At 39.6% G+C, this 14,043-nt stretch overlaps 1 protein-coding gene across 1 annotated transcript in view; it reads left to right on the top strand.

The window, feature by feature from the left end:
- Positions 1-55: 55 nt before the first annotated feature.
- N4BP2 (NEDD4 binding protein 2) overlaps positions 56-14,043 on the top strand; it is an 86,370-nt gene continuing 72,382 nt past the window's right edge. Inside the window, exons 1-2 of the mRNA XM_040625114.1 lie at positions 56-179; positions 13,420-13,516. The gene's annotated coding sequence lies outside the window, so the exon portion shown is untranslated. The remainder of the gene's footprint in view (positions 180-13,419; positions 13,517-14,043) is intronic.

Genomic DNA, 14,043 nt, shown 5'->3' with positions numbered 1-14,043 from the left:
CCCCCCCCCCCCCAGCAATCCCCCCTCCCACCCCTGCGGCCGCCGCGGCTCGCCAGCCTAGCGCGCCGCCGGAGAGCGCAGTGGCAGCGGCGGGAAAAGGGCTGCGGACCCGCTGCGCCGCGTCGCGCACTCGACGACGCGGCCCCGGCCTCGACGCCCTCCACCCGCTCTCGGAGCAGGTAAAGCCGGCGGGTGGTAGGCGGGGCGGCGGGTCCGGGAGGGAAGGGATCCCGGGGCCCCGAGCCGAAGCGGAGGGCCTGAGGCAGCGGCGGGCGGCGCTGCGACCGAAGCCCAAATCCCCGAACGTGGGGGCCGGCGGGGGCCGCTTCTAGCCCGGCCCGCGGGCCTGGCCGCCTGGACGGACGGGAAGTGAGGCGTCGGCGGGAGGCGGGCCCTGGCGTGCTGCCCGAAACCGGGCGAAGGCGGGGGCCCCGGCCTCTTCTCCGGCCTCCCAGTCCCGGGCGGGCCTCCAGGCCCCAGACACACCCCCCTCTCGACCCCCCGGGGCTTCTTCCCTGTCGGTTCCCGCCGGGACTTGACCTCGTGCCCCTCCGAGCACCTTCGGCGTTCCCCAGGCGGAGCCTCCTCGGAACTTCGGGCCACCCAGCACGTAATCCTAGCAAAGCCGTTTATTTACTCACTTCTTCATATGCAAACACAGCCTCTCACTCCACACGTTCCGATTTTGGATACTGTGGGGAGACATCCCGGGTCCCTGGTATTGTGTCTCTTTGACCCTCGTCCGCACCCCCTCCCCCACCGCAACTTTGATCCTCTCTGGGACCTTGCTTGAACCCTCTGTCGTCCGGACCCTCTCCGAGATGTGCGTTTGGAAATCCATCTTCGATAGAGTGAGTCATCTGACCGGGGGCACAGTTTATTCCTTACGCTCTTTTGATTAAAACAGTAAACAGTTTCCCACTCCCGCTCCCCGCCTCAGAGAGCTAGAGTAATAAAGTGTAGATGCCAGATCACGCTTGGTGTGGCTTTAAAGCATCTTCTTTCGCAACAGCCTTTAGAACTAGGAATCTGATATTCGTGGCAGGGACAGGTTTGTACACATTCTCGCCATGCAGTGGTTGTAATGTCTCCATAGCACAGTTGCGACTTGAAGGCAGGATTGGCTGGTTTTTCTACTCAACATCTTTAAGCCAATCAGGAAGCGCTGCTTGCCTGGAGACTGGTTAACTCAGGAAAGGTGGGGATTGGTTGAACGCAGAGAAGAAAATGCTGGTGATAAACCTGGTCTCTGGGAAAACAATGACTGATTTGCAGAGGCTTCTCTTCTCTCACTTTTTTTTTTTAACGTTATCTTTTCATCCCAGCATCAGCTTTTTCGTTCCGTTTTTATTATTTTTATGGTTTTTCTTTCAAACACCCAGCTCTTTTTTGTAACTCGTTTTAACCATCCTTTCAGTTTTCAATGAAAGACTCCTTACACGCTTTAAGAAATGTAAACGTCATGTGTTTTGATACTCGGTGTGATTCAGTTTTCTAACGTTCGTTTAAAGGTCAGAAATTAAATCAATTTTTAGTTCCTATGCTAGTTAGAACCTTTATCCCTTAAGTGGTTGTGCCAGGATAGGGGGGCTGCAGTGGTGGAGATGGTGGGAAGAATAAGGAAGAAATGGCTGCTTTTGTACGAGGAGCCTACAATTTAGTTCATGAAAAAAGACTAATATATTTAAAAACAAAAAGGTACAAAATCCCAGTGCAGAAACCCAGCATACAGTACTGATGAATGTCAGTTTGTGTACCTGTTGAAGCTTTAATAGCTTTGAAGGGAAGAGTAAAGAGGACCAAGTATTGGACTGAATAGAAAAAGTGGGATTAAGTTATTACAGAATATTTTTTCTTTATTGAAGTACGTATAGGATCTAGTACACAGTAGAGGCTAAGTGAGTATCAGTGTACGTGCATATTTTTTTTAACAGTATCTGAGGGTTTTCCTTCTTTTGAAATCTCCTTTTCTGTCTTCAGGATTATCCCTGGTTATTGATAAGCAAAACAGTAACCATTTATTAGTCAATGTGAATTTTAGGAAACAGCTATCATCTTTGCCTTCCTTCCCTTCAGCTTTTATATGCAAACTCATGTTGTAAGTCTTGTGAAGAATATGTCAGGCCAAATGTTGAATCTTAATAGATCCCTATTAAGTGCCTTTAGAAGTAGCTTTAGGAATTAAAGAAGAGATGGACGTTTTTATTTTATTATTATTATTATTATTTTAAAGATTTGTTTATTTGACAGAGATGCACAAATAGGGGAAGCAGCAGGCAGAGGGAGAGGGAGAAGCAGGCTTAGCCTGGTGCAGGGCTCGATCCCAGCATCCCAGGTGCATTAACTGAGCCGAAGGCATATGCTTAATGACTGAGCCACCCAGGTGCCCCTGAAATTGAACGTTTTTAAAAAATATTTACCATGCCAGGCAATGAATAAGACAAAAGTCATTATCGGCCTCATCATTATAGTAATAAAAGTGACTACCACATATCTGTTTGTATATGTGCGTGTGTATATATATATTATGTATTTGTGCGTGTATATATGCATGTATGCCAGGCACTGTTTTAAGCACTGTACATTTGCTGTAATTAATTGTAATTAATTAATTTTCACAGTTTTATGAGATTTGCACTATTATTGGTACTATTTAACAGATGAGGAAACAGACAATATGAGAAATGTGAAGAAAGTTGTCCCAACATCAGCCAACTGTATTTGGCAGAGCCAGGATTCAGTCAATTCTGGATCTTTGTGACCCCAAGCCTTACTTTTAACATATTCTTGTGGCTGTCTGAAACAAAACTTTAGTTATCAAGTAAATCACGACACTTCCAAATATCTACCATTCCTCCTATTAGTTGTAAGATGGATTATTTTATATACCTCTACAAAAAAACCTCCAAAACAACAAAAAACCAAAAAACTCCAAGTAACTGTGATATGCCATTGATTTTAGAATGGTCCTTATTGCAGAAATGTAAAAAATGTCTTAAAATTGATGAAATAAGGTATATTGGTTTGTCATATAAACATTTTTTCCCTCTACATTACAGTTCAATTTATTTACATGAAATCATATACAGATTTTAACATTACTCTGAATTTTGGTTTATTGAATGTACTTTTAAGTACCTTCCTACCCACTGTGCTAAAGTTTTAAAATATGTCTAGGTGGGCAGACTGGAAGAATCTCACCCTTGTTCTCCAGAAATTATTTTAGTAGTACATCCGGATTCAGGTTGTGCTTCCAAACTCACATAATTTTGAAAATTGAAAAAATCATTTCATTAATTTCCATGGGGAAAGAAACTAGCTATGCCAGCTAGGTTTTTATGACTATTAGTGGAATTAGTAGTAGGAAGAACCCACATGTTGCACTTGGCTGAGCACTGGCTCTGGGTGAACCAATTTTCTAAACCTCATTAGACTAATGGTGGACACTATTTTTCTAAACATGGATTGCTCATATCCTTTGATCATCTATTACATCTGTTTCTCTTAAAATTTTGAGAATGGTCCAGATATATGGTTATTAGTGTCTTTTTTCTTGAAAATATTTTTCTCTAGCTTGCTGTTTTTTTGGTTATTTTTATTTGTCAGAAGTTTAAAATGTTCATACATGAATCTGTCGTTCTTTTCCTTTGTCATTGCTCATATTTCTAAATTAAATTTCAGTGTTCCACAGATGTGGTAATCAGTTTTTTCTAATATTTCTAAAATTAACTTTGTAATCAGAATTTAGGATAAATTCTAAGCATAAATTCATAATTCCAAGGCGATACCACCTTAGTTGTTTTACAAATTGCTATTAAACCATTTTACCACTGTTAAAAATTTTAATCTTCTTGTTTTGGAAGGCCTATCTTATTACTACATATAAATTTTGAGATATAGTAGGGCTTTTTCTGGACTCTTGATTTCTTATAATAGCTCCTCAATCTTTTATTGGTTTTTTGTGACTACACCATCTAATTTTATTGTTTTGTTTTTTAGTGGGCTTCATGCCCAGCGCGGAGCTCAGTGTGGGGCTTGACCTCACAATCCTGAGATCAAGACCTGAGCTGAGATGAAGAGTTGGTTGCTTAACCAACTGAGCCACGCAGGCACCCCTTCATAATATGCATTAGTATTTAGTAGAGGGAATTTCCCCATGTTACTTTTTTAAAGAAAAACATTTTTACACATCTTCTATTCATTAAATTTAAGAATTACTTTGGGAAACTGACATGAATAATACTTGCTTTTTTTTGTTCTGAAGCAGGGTGTCTTTTTAATTAATTAATTTTTTGAAGTGGACCCCAACATAGGGCTTGAACTCACAACCCAGAGATTGAGACCTGTGCTGATACCAAGTCAGTTGCCTAACCACTTGAGCCACCCAGGTGCCCCAAAGCAGGCCATCTTTTTTAAAAAAAAATTCTGTGTTTGAATTTTATTTCTTCTGCCTGGAGTGTTTTACTGTTTTCTCTGTCCTCCTCCCCCTAACCTTTGAACTTTTGGTATATGTCCAATATACACTTATTGCTATGCTGAGCTCCTTCTTCCCTCCTTCTAGTAATTGAGCTTCCCTGAATCTTCCTTTTTTTTTTTTTCCTGCTAACACTGGTCCCAACCTAATTACTTCAGGTATGTAGGTATTAAATAAATATTGGCATGAATAGAGGAGCTATTTTACTTTTAAAAATATTTCTCTCTCTTACCATCTGTATTCTGGTAATTCTCTTGTCTCCAACCCAAAGCTCTTTTCCTGATAAGTAGACCCATGTATCATCTATCTTCATGACCTGTCCATTTGTATGCTACCGTCTGTACTAAGCATATCCCAAACTGCAGTCATTAAAAACTTTCTCTCTTCCATCCTCAACCAAAAGTACAGAATAGCCTGTTTCATTTCGGTCTTCTTTCTAGGGGAAGATTAAATGAGATAATGCATGTGTGGTAAGAATTCAGTAAATAGTAGACATTGCTAATAATATCTTGGCAGAAACATGGGCTATTCCTTGTCCTCTCTTTTTGCTTCTTGGCAGAAACATGGGCTATTCCTTGTCCTCTCTTTCTGCTTTCACATTCTGATTGATCACTGAGCCTTGTTGGATTCTTTCTTCTTAATATTTCTTGACTCAGTGCCTTTTCCCCATCCCCAAGGCTACCATCCTGCTCAAGGTTAGCATCATCTCTCATCTGGATTGCTACAATCCCCTCCTAACTGGTTAGCCCTGCTTCCAGTATTGCCTGCCAATCCTCCCCCCCCCCCCATTGTAACCAGAGTAATTTATCTGATACAGCTGCACATATAACTTCCCTGCTAAAAAACCTTTTTTTGGCTTTTCATCATCTTTAGGATAAAGTCTGAACTTCTTAATTTGGCTTTCTGGATCCTCATGATCTGGTTTCTGTTCATCTCTTCATCCTTTCTCACTTTTTCCCTTTGCCTTCAGTGTGCTAGTCATATTCAGTTACTGGCATTTCTTCCTTAAGATGCCAGGTTTGTTAAATCTAAGCCTGAGTACAGGAGCTTCCCTCTGGAATGCCTTCTCTGGTCCCCCGCGTCCTTCCCCTTTGGTTTTGTTATCTCATACTTGTCTTCAGGTCTCAGTCAAGATGACACCTCTATGGGGAAGCTTTTTTTTGGTATCTCAAGGCTTGGATTCATGTTTGTTCCATGTCTTCTGTTTATTTCCCTAGCCAACTCTATATTATCACATTGTTATAGTTCGCTTATCTGTCATCTCACCATGTAGTGGTTAGGGTATAGGAAAGGAAGGAGGTGAATTGACTATCTTAAAAAATGATGTGATTTGCATGGAGGGAATTAAGTAGTTATTTTGGGGTTTACCTAGTAGGGAAGGGAAGGAGACACTATATCTGATAGATGAAAGTTTTCCTTCTTTCTTTTCTTTTTTTGAAGATTTTATTTATTTATTTTTGAGAGAGAGAGAGAGAACGCACGTGTGTAGAGGGTGAAGTAGACTCCCTGCTGAGTTGGGAGCCTGATGCGGGACTCCATCGCAGGACCCTGGGATCATGACCCGAGCTGAAGGAAGATGCCTAGCCCACTGACCACCCAGGTGCCCAGGATGAAAGTTTTCTAAGTTAGGAAAGGCATACTAGGTATGCCCTTTTATAGCGTCAGTGAAATACATCTTTACAACAAATTTCCATTTATTTAGTTTTTCTGTTAGGACTTTTTGGATTGCAGGTAACAGATACGGTTTGAAATAGCCTATTTCAAGGGAAACGTTACTGGTTAAAAACCATATAACAGAATTTGTATGGATAGAGATGGCTATAAGAGCTAAGGTAGGAACTTACCCATGGGTAGGTCCTTCCTATACTTAAAAGTCTGTGCATACTGGTGCCATTTCTCCTATTGTGAATATGCTTCACATGGTGGGTGGGACCTGGTTCATGCCAGCACAGGCGTATTTATTTGGAGCCTACGTACAATAGTTTTAGGTAGACTTGGTCACATGTCCCTCCTTTGACCAATTCCTGCAGCTGAGGAGATGAGGTGCTATGCTTCGTTTACTTTAGATCATGTGATGTGCTCATTTATGTGTCAGGGGTCTGTTAGCAGAAAACAGACCCCTGGTGGAGTAGGGGAGGAGAAGGAGTTCTGGGCGGACACAAAGAGTATTCATTATCATTCTTAACCATTCTTCTGATTACAAATTTATTTTCCTAGGTACTTTATTTATCAGAAAGAAATACTCAGTATTATGTGCTTTAGTATTCCAGGTTCTCAGTCGGAAAGTCTAATATTTTTATTATGTTTTAAAAATATTTTTTTTATTTATTCATGAGAAATAGAGGCAGAGGGAGGGCAGGCTCCCCATGGAGCAGGGAGCCATCATGACGGGAGCCGAAGGCAGATGCTTAACCAACTGAGCCACCCAGGCGCCCCAGAAAGTCTGATATTTTAAAGAATCAGTTTGGCTTTTTGATTTGTGCTGGCATGTAACATATTCATTGAGCTCTTGTTTGCTAAATAACACATTACCTGGGAGATGCTTATCAACTAGTAGTCTAAGCAAGTAAATACAGAGGTGCTAAGATAGAGGTATATCTGGGATGCAGTGGAGGCTGTGTGTCCACGTCAGCCTTTGGGATGGCAGAAAACTATTCTGAAGGAAAGTTAGTTAAGCCAAGAAATATGGGTTGGGTGGAATGGTGTAGAGGGACTTTTGGGCGGAACATTTGTGAAGCACAGAGATGTGAAATGTCCTACTTTGTGTGGAGAAACAAATAATTAGATACAGAAATAATAGAGAGTACCTGAGGAGGAGTAGAAGAAGAGGGAGCTAGGGGTACGTAAGAGACCAGATCATGGAAGTCCTTAAGTGCTTTCCCTAGGAGTTAGAACTTAATTTTGAAAGCTGTAGAGTCTTTGAAGGATTTTAAGCTGGACCTCTCAGGCTTGAAGCGCCTGTGTAATATCCAAGTGGTTGTGTCTGTCAGGCAGTTAAGTATGTTGGAGTTTTGGAGAGAAATCTGGGCTGGAGTCATAGTTATAGGTTGATATCATGGGTTTAGATGAGCCTAGAAAAAGCTGGTGGAGCAGTAAATTGGGGACAGAATCCAGGGGAGCAGTGACACTGAAAGACTGAGCAAAAGGGAAGGAATCAATGGAAACTGAGAAGGGATAGCCAGAGAAAAATCAGAGAAAAATCTGTAGGGGGAAGATTGCTTTGGATTAAGATGTCAACAGGAAGTGGGAATTTGAAACAACAAATGTAAATTGTTATTTTACAAAACAAACTTTGTAGGGAATAGTAGGAATTTGGTTAGTCTCAGTTAAGAAATTTGATGCTTATCAATTCTGGTTGCATTGAGAAAATAAAATTTCTTCCTTTCTTCCTTCTTTTCTTTTTTTAAAGATTTTATATTTGAGTAATCTCTACACCCAAAGTGGGTCTTGAACTCACAACCCCGAGATCAAGAGTCACATGCTCTACTGACTGAGCTAGCCAGGTGCCCCAAGAAAATCAAAATTTCAAACAAGTTTTTCCAATGCAGGAATTTGAACTTTTTAGAATTAGACTTTTTAAAGACAGAAAGGAGAGGATGGAGGCTTTTTGATAGGTGATGGTTCATAGGAAAGAAGTGGTTGAGCAGGGGATGGATATAGTATATGTACAATCCTAGTAGGTAGTAGAGTACTTTGCGTATAGTTTCTGGAGCTATAAAGATCCAGGAGATCCTATTCTATCACAGGACCCAGAGTTGATAATTGATTATGTAGTTGTAACTAATGTAGTTCACTTCTCAGGATTTCTATTTGTGATTTTCTTTTCCGTTCTGTTTCTGACTCCAACTCTCTTCAGTGAACATTTTCTTTCCCTGCTAAATCACCTTCTCTTATTTTTTTCCCTTTGTAGTTAAACCCCTTATAATTTTATTTAAAAAATTGGTGAACATATACCATAGAATTTACTATCTTAACCATTTTTAGATGAACAGTATAGTAGTGTTAACTATATGTGCATTGTTAATACAGTAGATCTCTAGAACTTTTTCATCTTATAGAACGGAAACTCTAATCCCATCAAACAATTCTCCTCTTCTCCCTCTTCTCCAGCTCCTTGCAACTGTCATGCTACTTGCTGTTTCTAAGAATTTGGCTTCTTTAGATACTTACTATAAGTGGAATTGTACAATATTTGTATTTTTGTGACTGGGTTATTTTACTTAGCATAATGTCTCCAAGGCTTATCCATGTTGTAGCATATGACAAGATTGCCTTCCCTTTTTGTGGTTGCGTAATATTCCAACATGTGTGTTTGTGTGTACACCGTGTATTCTTTATCCATTTTTCTGTTAAGGAACATTTACGTTGCATGGTCATTTTTGGTTGCTTCCACTTCTTGGCTATTGCAAATAATGCTATGATGAACATGATTGTGCAAATATTTCTTTGGGATCTTGTTTTCATTTCTTTTTGATACATACCCAGAAAGTGGGATTGATAGATCATAATCTGTTTTTAATTTTGGAGGAAACTCCATATTGTTTTCCATAGCAGTTACACATTTTGTTTCTTTTTCTTTTTAAAATTTTAATTCCAGTATAATTAACATTCAGTGTGAAATTAGTTTCAGGTATACAATATAGTGATTCAGCAGTTCTGTATATTACTCAGCAGCTGCACATTTTACATTCCCACCAGCAGTACGCAAGGGTTTCACTTTCTTCCCATCCTTACCAACACTTGTCCCTGCCCCCCTCCCCCTTTTTTGATAGTGGTCATCCTAACAGGTGTGAGGTGATATCTCATTATGATTTTGATTAACATTTCCTGATGATTAGTGATGTTGAACATCTTTTTATATGCTTGTAGATCATTTGCGTATCAATCACCTGTGGATAAATGTCTATTCAAGTCCTTTGCCCATTTTGAAAATGGAGGGTTTTTTGGGTTTTTGTTGACTTGTAGAAGTTATTTATATATTTTGGATATTAACACCTTACCAGATATATGGTTTGCAGATATTTCTCCTATTCTGTAGATTTCCTTTTTGCGCTGTTGATTATTTTCCTTTGCTGTGCAGAAGTTTTTTTTAAGTTTGACGTAGTCCTGTTTATTTTTGCTTTTGTTTCCTGTGCTTTGGTGTCATATGTAAGAAGTCATTGCCAGTCCAAAGTTACGAAGCTTCCTCCCATGTTTTCTTCTAAGAGTTTTATGGTTTCAGGTCTTATAGTTTAGGTCTTTAACCCATTTTGAGTTAATTTTTGTATATGATGTCAGGTAAGGGTCCAAGTTCATTCTTTTGCATGTGGATATCCAGTTTTCCAAGTACCATTTGCTGAAAAGACTATCCTCTTCCCATTGTGTAGCCTTCGCATCCTTGTCAAAGATTACTTGACTTGTAGGGGTGCCTGGGTGGTGCAGTTGGTTGAGTGACTGACTCTTGGTTTCAGCTTAGGTCATGATCTCAGAGTCATAAGATCGAGTCCCGGGTCAGGCTCCATGCTCAGTTTGGAGTCTGCTTGGGATCCTTTCTGTCTTTCTCTCCCTCCCCTTTTGCCCTTTCCCCTACTCATGCTCGCTTGCTCTCTCTCTGTCTCTCTCTCTCAAATAAATAAAGACTGTTTGACTATATATGTGAGGATTTATTTCTGGGTTCTGTATTCTATTCCAGCTCTTCTTCTGTTTCTTTATGCCATTACCATACTGTTTTGATTACTGTAGTTTTGTTAAAATGTTTTGAAATCAGGAAACAAATCAGGAAATAAAGCCTCTAGCTTTGTTTTAATTTCTCAAGGTTGGCTATTCAGGGTCCTTTCCTTCATTTTTTTTTTTTAAGATTTTATTTATTTATTTGAGAGAGAACGAAAGCAATCATAGAGGGAGAGGAAGAAGCAGACTTGCTGCTGAGCAGATAGCCCATTGCCCCAGTTCAGGGTCCTTTTCTTCATTTAAAAAAATTAATTTTCTTAAAGTAGGGTCCATGCCGAATATGGGGCTTTAATTTACAACCCTGAGATCAAGAGTCATCTGGTCTCCTGACTGAGCTAGCCAGGAGCCTCTCCTTCAGTTTTATCCTTTAAGATTTCTTCTTTCAGGGGCACCTGGGTGGCTCAGTCGGTTAAGTGTCTTCCTCCAGCTTAGGTCATGATTCCAGAATCCCAGGGGGCTCCCTGCTCAGTGAGGAGTCTGCTTCTCCCTCTGCCCCTCACCTCGCTCTTGTGCTCTCTTTCTCTCAAATAAAATCTTAAAAAAAGAAAAGATTTCTTCTTTCATTTTCTTCCTTCCCTTTACTTATAGCGTGATTGAATTTTTCTTCTCAGAACACATATGGTTAGATAACCAGATATAACCTTTACTCTGCTTTATGAAAACTTGCATATTTGAATTAGAAGTTTCAAATTAAGTGTTGGTATTTGGATTAAAAAAGGATTTTTTACTTTGTAGACTAGACAAACTAGTTTACTTGAAGCGTGGTACGTTTTAGAAACTTTTATAAATGGAAAATACTTAAGCATACAGAAAAGTAGAATAGTACATTGAACTCATTTATACCCACCTTCTAGATTCAGTAATTGTTAAAAATTTTGTCACATTTACTTTACATATCTGTTATGTACATATAAATTTCTTTCACCATTTAAAAGTAAATTAATGGTGGTGAGTGAAATTTATTTTTTGGTTTTTCCTTTTTTTTTTTTTTTAGATTTTATTTATTTGAGAGAGAGAGTGAGCGAGAGAGAGCACAAGCCAGGGGGAGAGGCAGAGAGAGAGGGAGAGTGAGAAGCAGACCCCCTGCTGAGCAGGGAGCCTGACGTGGGGCTCAATCCTGGGACCCTGGTATCATGACCTGAGCTGAAGGCAGATGCTTAACCGACTGAACCACCCAGGCGCCCAATGGTTTTTCCTTTTTGAGTATTATACATTTATAAGTATATATTCTGGATGTTGCTCAGTTTTGTTTAAGGGTTTAGTTTGAAATTTACTCTTTTTTTTTTTTTTTAAAGATTTTTATTTATTTATTCGACAGAGATAGATACAGCCAGCGAGAGAGGGAACACAAGCAGGGGGAGTGGGAGAGGAAGAAGCAGGCTCATAGCAGAAGAGCCTGATGTGGGGCTCGATCCCATAACGCTGGGATCACGCCCTGAGCCGAAGGCAGGCGCCTAACCGCTGTGCCACCCAGGCGCCCCTGAAATTTACTCTTTTAAAAAAATTATAAGAAGACATATTATCTTTAGCATATATCCCAGAAAAAGGATATTCTCCGATATAGCTATGCAGCTATGATTATTCCTAGCATAATTATCAGTAATTCCCTAATATATAATACTCATTCCATAGTCATATTTCTCCAACTGTTCCCAAAACCTCTTTTATTGTTTTTTTTTAAAGGATTTATTTATTTATTTTATTTTTTTTTAAAGATTTTATTTATTTATTTGACAGAGATAGAGACAGCCAGCGAGAGAGGGAACACAAGCAGGGGGAGTGGGAGAGGAAGAAGCAGGCTCACAGCGGAGGAGCCTGATGTGGGGCTCAATCCCATAACGCCAGGATCACGCCCTGAGCCGAAGGCAGACGCTTAACCGCTGTGCCACCCAGGCGCCCCTATTGTTTTTTTTTTTTTTAATTAAATTTTTTTAGGGAGAGAGGGGCAAAGGGAGAGGGAGAGAAAGAGTCTTAAGCAGGTTCCATGCCCAAGGCGAAGGTTGACGGGAGGCTTGATCTCACAACCTTGAGATCATGACCTGAACTAAAATCAAGAGTTGGATGCTTAACTGACTCAGCCACCGAGGCACCTCTTTCATTGTTTTTTTTTAATACCAAATTCAAATCAAGAGCTACCTATTGCATTTAGTTGTCTCTTGATTTTTTTTTTTAAATTATAGAACTGCCTCTCTTACCTATCTCTCCACCACTCTCCCTTTCTTACTCCGTGATACAGATTTGTTAACTCTGTTGAAAATGTCTGACATTTTTTTATTGCTGACCATTCGTTCATGGTGTAGTATAACTTTTTCCTCTATCCCCTGTATTTTCTATGAACTGGGAGTTAGGGGCTGCCTGACTAAGTTGGTTAAGCGTCGGACTCTTGACTTGGGCTCAGGACATGATCTCAGGGTTATGAGATCAAGCCCCGCATTGGGCTTTGTGCTGAGCATGGAGCCTGCTTAGAATTCTCTCTCCCTCTCCTCTGTCCCTGTACTCTTCCCCCCCCCCACCCCCCCATATTTAAACTGGGAGTTAGATCTAAAGGTGTTTCAGATTCAGGTTAAAGATTTTTGGAAGAGTACTTTATTTAGTAATGCTGTGTATTCATATTGTTTCATACTAAGAGCACATAATGTTTAGTTGTCCCATCATTCTGATGCTGCGCTTCATCACCAGGCTGAGGGGGTGACAACCAGATCATTTTATTGAAAAGTTATCTTTTTCTTTTTGCATCTATAAGTCATCTGTGGATGGCACTTTGGCAATAGGTAAATCTCTATTAACCTGTTTCACCTAATGATTTTAGCCTTCATTGATGCTTGCTGATTCTTGTTCAGCTGCTCATTATAAATATTAAGATTCTACATTCCTTTTGCATAGTCATCTTCTATGAAGAAGTTTCCCTCATCAATTATGGCTATTTTGTTATTTTGAAATAATGTTCTACTTGGAGAATAAATACTTAGTTTCTTCCTTTAATATAACCATTTCCAGAGGGTTAGTTATAGTTACCTCCAGAGGTGGCAAATGAGGCTGGTCTTTTTGTCTTTTTTTCTTCTTCTTCTTCTTCTTCTTCTTTTTTTTTTTTTTACTTTTGCGGCTTTCTCTGTACAATATCATATGTATTTATATTCTAAGTATTACATGTTTTGAACTTTGATTTCATTTAGGTTTATAGTTTGATATAAATTTGCCTTTATTATATATAAAATGTATAATATACATTTTTGTAGTAAGAAGACATGTTGGATAACAGGAAGAGCTGTAGAGTTTGCAGATATCAACTGTGGCCTTAATAAGCATGTTCTTAGCATCAATGTGAGACAGATGGTAAGTGTCATTAAAGTCATATAGTATGAATATTTTACACATAGGTTCTCAAGCATTTTTATTTGAGTGATTAAAATAAAAATCTCTCAGGAGGAAAATGTAATCACGGATTTTGTTACTAGAATTTCTCAAAGAGCTTGTGGTTGTATAAAACAACTGTATTGTAGTCCTGCTTTTCCCCTTTAATGTTTTAGTTTCTCTGCTTCTAAAATGGTTCTTCATATTTTATCTATTCTTCATGTGCAAATATTATTTGTGCACCTATTTTATGTATGGAACTATGGCTAACTGTGAGATTGGAGTATATATCATAATCTGTGTTATCAAGGAACATGGCTAATGGGGAAATAAACACATATAGATGAAAATATGTTGGTAAAGCCAACAGTGTGAGGCTCCAAAATAACCAAGCAAGACTAGTCCTGGCAGTAAGTAATGAAGGATTACAGAAAGCATTGAAGAACTCTAGAGAATTACATCTTCCTGGATTCTTTGGCCAAAAGCTGTATGTTATTTAGCAACTGGCA

Source organism: Ursus maritimus, unplaced genomic scaffold, assembly GCF_017311325.1.
Source record: "Ursus maritimus isolate PB19 unplaced genomic scaffold, ASM1731132v1 scaffold_8, whole genome shotgun sequence".
NCBI classification, from domain to species: domain Eukaryota; kingdom Metazoa; phylum Chordata; class Mammalia; order Carnivora; family Ursidae; genus Ursus; species Ursus maritimus.
Note: the sequence above shows the minus strand (reverse complement) of the source record. Positions and strands in the feature narration are given on the sequence as shown.